The following is a 7,825-nucleotide window of genomic DNA, read 5'->3' on the forward strand; positions in this document are numbered from 1 at the left end:
TGAGTCATGGCTCTTATTTATGTGATTTTTATTTGGTTGGGTTTTTGTTTTTTTGTTTGTTTTGTTTTTTGGGTTTTTGTTTTTGTTTTGTTTTTGGAGAAAAGGTCACTCTGTGTAATTCATTCAGTCCTTCAGCATCCTGAGTGCTGGTATCACAGGTGTATATCATAGCACCTGGCCTTTCCCCATGATCTGCTAGTCACTTCTGTTGCCTTTTTGCACTGCGCCAGTTTGTAGCTGTTGAAAGGTGAACAACCAAGGTAGATATGATACTGTGTAGTTAGTACTCAGGAGGCTGAAACAAGATCTTGAGTTTGAGGTTAACTTCTGTCATATGGTATATTCCTGACTTTAAAACATAGAAGAAAGTGGCTGAGGAAATGGCTTAATGGGAAGAGGAGAGCTTGGTGTGAAAGCAAGAGGATTTGAGCTCAAAACTGCCAGTGCCCAAATAAAAGCATGGCAGCATGTATAACTAACCCCAGTGTTGAAGGGTAGCGATAGCATGCATATTCTGATAGTTACAGGCCAAGATATCTGAGCTTTAGGTTCAATGAGTGGCCTTGTCTCAACCAAAAATGTGGAGACTGATAAAAATACCAACTGCCTCTGGCCTACATATACATATACACAGATGTGGGCACCTAAATGCATGTGCACAAGGAATACACCCTGACTCAGAAAAAAAGCTAAAACCCAAACAACTAAAACCACACTGGAGAAAGAAGTCAGTTTTTTAAAAGGAGAGTATGTGTTAGGAATTTGACAGACCTTGAGGAACTTTGTTGGCTACTCAAAATCTGGCTTGGGCTACTCCAATTTTCCTTAAACTCTACTTCTATAGCACTATAAGGCCTTTTCCTCAGGGTTGAGGATTATTGCCATCTTGAAGCAATGCATTTGTTGCTTCCAAGACATTTTCATGACAGTGGGCCTATTAACATTTCCATTTGGAGCCAGAGCAGGTTCATGAGGCTGCTCCCCTCAAGGTTATATGAATGTTAAACAGTTGCTAGAAGACTCTTATGTATAGCTAGCTATTGAGTTGCCTGTATTCCTGTAAGTAACCCCCAATAAGCTCATGTATAGTTCTAGGTCAGTACTGGCTATTGCTATAAATGAGGCTAAAGAATCTAAAGGAGTTTTGACAAGGCCCAGAGGCAGCTGGGAAACTAAGAGACATGTAAAAGAATCAATGTTTTATTTTGTGTGTATGTGGGTAGATAACTAACTCTGCTGGAGATTTGAAGAGAGACATGTCAGGTGTTAATACCCAACTGAAAGGTTGGGAGATTTTCAGAGGAATTTGGCAACATAAGAACTTGGTAAGTAAAAATATAGAAACTGATAGCAATTTAGGATTTCTTTGCAGAACATCTTATAAGAATAGAGGTCAGTATAAGGTAGAATGTGAGTCAAATTATGAAGGGTATAGAATATGTCAAATTTCAAAATGGGTCTAATGCTAGTGTGGTGGTTTGAATGAAATGCTTGTCATGTGATTATTAGTGTTCACTCTTATGCAGATCTGTAATGAAAAGAAGCAAGTTGGGCAAGAAAAAATAGGAAATGTATAGTTTGAGGAGAAGGGGGTGTACCAGGAAGTGAAATTTAAGTCAAGGAGATAGATTTAAGAAATGCCTGATGTTAAGTGCAACAAAGGGAGTGGTGATCTGAGGGCAAGATCCCACCCAGCTAAGCTTCCAACTTGTGAAAGGAATTTAAAAAAAGCTTAGGCTTTTTTTTTGGGGGGGGGGCGGGTGGCTGAGGTGTGGTGGTAGGTATGTGCCTTTAATCCCAGCACTCAGAAGGTAGAAATAGGTATATCTCTGAGTTCGTGGCAACTTGGTTTACAGAGCAAGTTCCAGGACAGCCAAGTTAGGAAGCAAAAGAAACCATCAAAACCAGAAAGCTGATGTAAATGTATTTCAATGAGGGGGCATGTTTGAGTTCAAGCAAGCATCAGAACTTGGCAGCTTTGGCCATTGGTTCTGGCTTTAGAGTCAAGGATAGAAGAAAGGGGTTAAGAAATCTCTCTTCATGACTAAGAAAAGCTGCTGAGATGTCCCTGCATGGAGGCCTACAGAAGCCATCATGTAAAACTGAAGGCGAAGCCTAGATTGTGTTAGAGACAAGATGTTGGAGATGCCAGAGCCAACGTCTACCTGAAGAGGAAAACTGCTAACTGGCCCAAGAGAAGTGTGATGCAGTCAACAAGGCTGAAAGGAATTGGAGATCTGAAGAGTGTTTTGACATCCAACATGGAGATGCAGAGTTTGCCTAATTGGTTTTGGGACTTGTTTCAGTCTGGTATTTCCTTACTGTGCTTTTTTTTTTTTTATGATTTTTCGAGACAGGGTTTCTCTTTATAGCCCTAGCTGTCCTGGAACTCACTTTGTAGACCAGGCTGGCCTCGAACTCAGAAATCTACCTGCCTCTGCCTCCTGAGTGCTGGGATTAAAGTTGTGTGCCACCATACCCAGCCTCTTTATGCTTTCTTTTTTCCCTTTTGGAAGGGTAATATATATTCTATGCTGTTGTATGTTGGAAGTATGTGATCTGCTTTAGTTTGATTTTACAGGGGTTACAGTTAAGAGATTGCTACAAGTCTCTGAAGAAACTTGGACTTTTAAACAAGGTTGAAACTGTTAAAGACTATGGGTCTTTTGAAGTACTAAATGCATTTTGCATTATGATATGGCTTTAATTTTGACAGCTAGGGAGTGGAATGCCATTGTTTGAGTGAAAATGGCCCCATAGACTCATAGGGAGTGGCATTATTGGAGGTTTAACCTTGTTGGTATGGGTGTGGCCTTGTTGGAAGAAGTGTGTCACAGGGTGGGCTTTGAGGTTTTAGAAGCTCAAGCCAGACTCAGTGTCACTCGCTTTCTGCTACCTACTGATTTAAATGTAGAACTTGCCGGTGGTGGCATACACCTTTAATCCCAGCACTTGGGAGTCCGAGGCCAGCCTGGTGAATTCCAGGACAGCCAGGGCTACACAGAGGAAACCCTGTCTCGAAACACCCCCGCCCCAAAAAAAGATAAATGTAGAACTTTCAGATACCTCTCCAGAATTATGTCTGCTTGCATGATACCATGCTCCCCTCCTTGATGATAATGACATCTAAATGAAGGGCAGAAAATGTGATGAATCAAAGATTTGATAGCACGAGTCAAAGATAGGATACGCCCAGCTCACATGAGACCAGCAGAGGAAGATAGGCTACTTAGCATTGAGAGAGAAAAAGCATGTGGCAGTGTGGTTTGTGTGTATGGCAGTTTTACTGGGACAGTTTTACAGAGAGAGGTGAAGACAAATGAGCCAAAGAATGAGAAAGCCAGAAGATTAGAACATTATTGCCAAAGTCAGTATGAGGCCAGGCAGAGCAATTCAGTCAGAAGCAGAGAGAAACTGGGTTGTGTAATTGTAAAAAAAAAAAAAAAAAAAAAAAAAAAAGGTAATTTTCAGCAGCAGTGCATTCCTTGCTACCAGCTCCAGTGTTCTGGGTTTCCAAATGAAAGACAGATAAAGAGCCTTTATATTTTGATATGCCTTAATTAACTCAATGGCTGGGCTACTTCCTAAACTCCATGGGGTTAATCTGCCTTCAGCCTTCTGGCTCAGAACTCTGATAGACCATAAGTGAAGCAGGAATTATAAAGGACTAGCTTATGCCATCTTGGCAGAGCTTAGCAGTCTGTGCCCTTTCCTGGACAGTATTGTTTTTGTCTGCAGATGAATTAGGACAATTCATGCCCAACTTCTACCTTGCCATAATTGGAGCAACTCTATATGGAGGTAATGATGCTCAGTATCTTCTTTGAAGTAGGAAGGGGGTACAGTCAGGAGCAGACATCTCTCCTAGTCAAAATCCTATTAATAATGAAGTGATTTTAAAAGCCACATTCTGTGGATCTCTGATGCTTTTATAGACTATCTATATATAATATATCTGAATTGTTAAACCTTGACTACTCTTAGATATTTGTTATTTGAATAATGTTGAAAACACTTTATTATAATTAAATCAAAGGCTAATATTACCAGAGTTTACTATCCGACCTTTGTATTTATCATCCTAAAGAGTTTGTAATAGTAGCAATTAGAAGGGCTGGGTCTAAACCTTGTATTCTTAAATGAGTTGCATAGGTACAATGTCTATCTAAAAGTAACAAAATTAATTTTAAATTTTGTATCAATATACAACAATTTATCTCAATGAAAACCTTAAATCTGTATCAGTATATAAATTCTGTACCAATATAAGAATAAATAACTTTAATTCTGCATCAAAATGTAAAGATTTCTACCAATGTAAGATTATGGCTATAAAATGTTTTATTTAAGAATAAATTTAGTAATCCATTCCCATATATCTAATTTCTTATATTACTCTATCCCCCATTTTCTTTATTTTTCTAACCCCTCTCCCTTTACCTAAGAAAGAAAGAATATAGAAGAAAAAGGAAAGACAGAAATCACCAAGTCTAAGCTCTCTATTTAGATTCTTCTCTGTTCAAAATTATGACCATTTCCAAATTATCCCTTAAAATGACAGTCGATCTATAATTTATAAAATAACCTTAACCCAAACCCAAAGAGTCAGGATGACAACTCTCCATAGCTTCTTCCTGTTGATTGGAGTGATGAATTTTTTTTTAAGAGGAAGAGAGGGATAGGAAGTTTGGAAAAATTTGGTTATACTTTTAAAAGCTAGCTTTAGTATTTGTTATCTAATGTCTGTACGTTTAGAAAGTTTAGGGCTTAACTGAAATTTTGATTGGATCTGTCTGAAAGGCTGGATGAACCAAGGTCATTGGGAATCAGCAGTTATTTCTGATGCCGTTCTGGGAGCAGGTCTCTGGAAATAGCTTCAGGTGAGGCAGGAAGCTGGAACAGCAGGTCACTTCAGTATTCCCAGGATGAATCTTGTGAGAACTGTATCTTGGTTTTTTTGTTTTTGTTTTCTGTCATATATGGATCTTATAATCATGCTTCATGCCTGGCCTCAGAGGCTTTCCTTAATTTCAGAGAGATATTCCATAACCCCTTTGTTTTTAGAACTCTATTCTGGGACACCCCTGTCACACACCTTGCCTCAGCGACTTTCATTAGTCACAGACGGAATTTCCATAACCCCTTTTTTATACTCTTGACTCTAAATCCAGAACCAAGTGGCTGAAGCTGCCAAGTTCTGCTGCTTGCTGGGGATGGAACATGGCCCCTTTATTCTATTACATCTGTACCAGTTTTTTGTTTTTTTCTTCACTGCCTAAGCTTAGCTTTCATGGAGCTTGCTTTATAGACTGGTCTTGAACTTGTAGATCTGCATGTCTTTGTCTCTAGAGTGCGGGGATCAAAGGCATATACCACTATGCCTGGACCTAAGCTTTTCTTTAATTCAGTTTTACAAGATGGAAGCTTAGCTGTTGGGAGCCATTAAGGCAACGCTATTGTCCTGATCTCTGAATTGGGCCTCTCCCCCCCCCCCCAGAAGAAAAGAGGGTCAAAAGCGGGCCACCGGATGCACCGCTCCAAGAAAGTCAGCGCCGGATGTCCTGACCTCAAGATACCCTGATACCGCCAAGTTCCTGCTTCCCCGTGTAACTGCCTAAGAATGTGCAATTCTATTGCCCCCCTCCCCACTGATAAATACTTCTCCTTTTGCTTGTATTGCCCCATTCCTCCCGCTGATAAGTATCTGTACTTCCCGGTTTCCTTGTGCAATTCTACTGCCCCATCCTTCCTGCTGAAAGGCACTTCCCCTTTTGCTTGTGTATTTAAACCTTGGGCCTGGCTAATACATTTTGGGGTCTTGATACAACTTCAGAACGGTTTCCGTGTCGTTATTCGTACAAGACCCTCGTCTCTCTCTACCCCCCATTTGGTTATTAGGAGGAGGTCCCCTCGAGATCCTCGAATAACTGGACTTGCTGGATGGGTCACTTAGCTGGGTGGGATCTTGCCCCAAATTCACCATTCCCTTAATTCCATTTAATATCTTTAATCTGTTTATCTCCTTGAATACAGGATTTAGTTCCATTCCACTTTTTTGGTGCTTCTTTAATTTTTGAACCATACATTTTGTATTTTTAATTTCTCAGCTTGCTCTGTTTTATCAAAATGCTCTTTATAATAATGAACCACAGGATAAAGTCAATGAGAGGCTGTTTTGAGATTTCCTTTGCCATTGTAATTAAGCTAAGTCTCTTCACCTTAGCCTCAGGCAGACTCTTTAGATAGGGGCAAAAAGCAGCCACGTTCTTCTCTGAAACCTCTTTAGTCAGGCTCCCACATTTCAAATCACCCTCAGCACTACTACTGTCTTCCATGCTTCTACTAGTATGGCTACTAAGCAGAGCTTAAAACATTCAACTGCTTTCCTAACCTAAAGTCTCAAAAATCCACATATTACAAACAAAAGCATAGTTAGGCCTATCACAGCAATACCTCAGTCCCTGGTTTGTTTCTAGTGACCAGCATTACAGCAGGGTTGTGGAACTATGGAGGATGTATGGCAACAGTGAGAATGAAGATTCTGACTATCAGTTGACATTCAAGCAAGTGGCCCTAGTAGCTTGAACCATCTTTATTTATACACTCATAAGTCTGCTAACCTGAGCAATGTTGTTATTGTTTGTTTGTGTTCAAAGAAATCTAACATCAGCACTACAAAAGCCTCTTATGTTCCCGTACTACTTTCACTTCCTCCTCCTCCTTCCCCCTGTGCCAATCACCCTCTAACCTTATTTTGTACTACAAAGTACAGTTGGAGCAGGCCAAAAATAGATGTGTCTAGCCAAGCATATCCTGTGGACGTGAGCACATGCCCAGCTGGCAGCAAATGTGGCTACACAGTTATGCAAGGTGAGAGACAAATTAACCTTTGTGGGAATAAGCCCATTCCCCTCCATCCTTGAAATTTCAAAATAAAGTTAGTCTTTTCTGGCCTGGAGAAATGGCTCAGGGGTTAAAAGCACTGGCTGCTTTTCTAGAGGTCCTGAGTTCAATTCCCAGCAACCACATGGTAGCTCTTAACCATCTGTAATGACATCTGATACCTTTTTCTGGTATGTCAGAAGATAGCAACAGGGTACTCACATACATACAATAAATAAATCTTAAAAAAAAAAAGTTAGTCTTTTCCCCAGCAATCAAATAGCATTCCTCTGTCATAATAGTTTTTAATTGCAAACAGAGACATGCTCATTGTACCAAACAACCTTTCCTAATATGCACCCATCAATTCCTGATACTGTCTTTCCAAGAACCATTTTTTAGGTGTCTGTTTGTCAGATACAACTTCCCTTGAACAATTATGCAAGCAGGACCCATTGCTCTCCACAACTATTACATGCTTACTCAGCATGACTGTAGCTGTTTCTCTAGGGACATGGTCTTGTGTCCCAAAATGCCCAGGATTAATGGCCACATCTGGAGGATTGATAGAGGTAGAGGAAAGAGAGGAGGGTTTTACCTCTTCAAACAGTTTTGAGCCTGGCAGTGGTGGCACATGCCTTTAATCCCAGTACTTGGGAGGCAGAGGCAGGCAGATTTCTGAGTTCAAGGCCAGCCTTGTTTACAGAGTGAGTTCCAGGACAGCCAGAGCTACACAGAGAAACCCTGTCTAGAAAAAAAAAAAAAAAAACCAACCAAACAAACAAACAAACAAAAAACAAACAAAAAAGAAAAGAGAAGAGAAGAGAAAAGAAAAGAAAAGAAAAGAAAAGAAAAGAAAAGAAAAGAAAAGAAAAGAAAAGAAAAGAAAAACATTTTTGAGAAAAACAGAACCATCCACCAGGCTTTCAGCTTACATGATCCT

The sequence above is a fragment of the Mus musculus genome, chromosome 6 (genome assembly GCF_000001635.26).
Source record: "Mus musculus strain C57BL/6J chromosome 6, GRCm38.p6 C57BL/6J".
Lineage (NCBI taxonomy): Eukaryota > Metazoa > Chordata > Mammalia > Rodentia > Muridae > Mus > Mus musculus.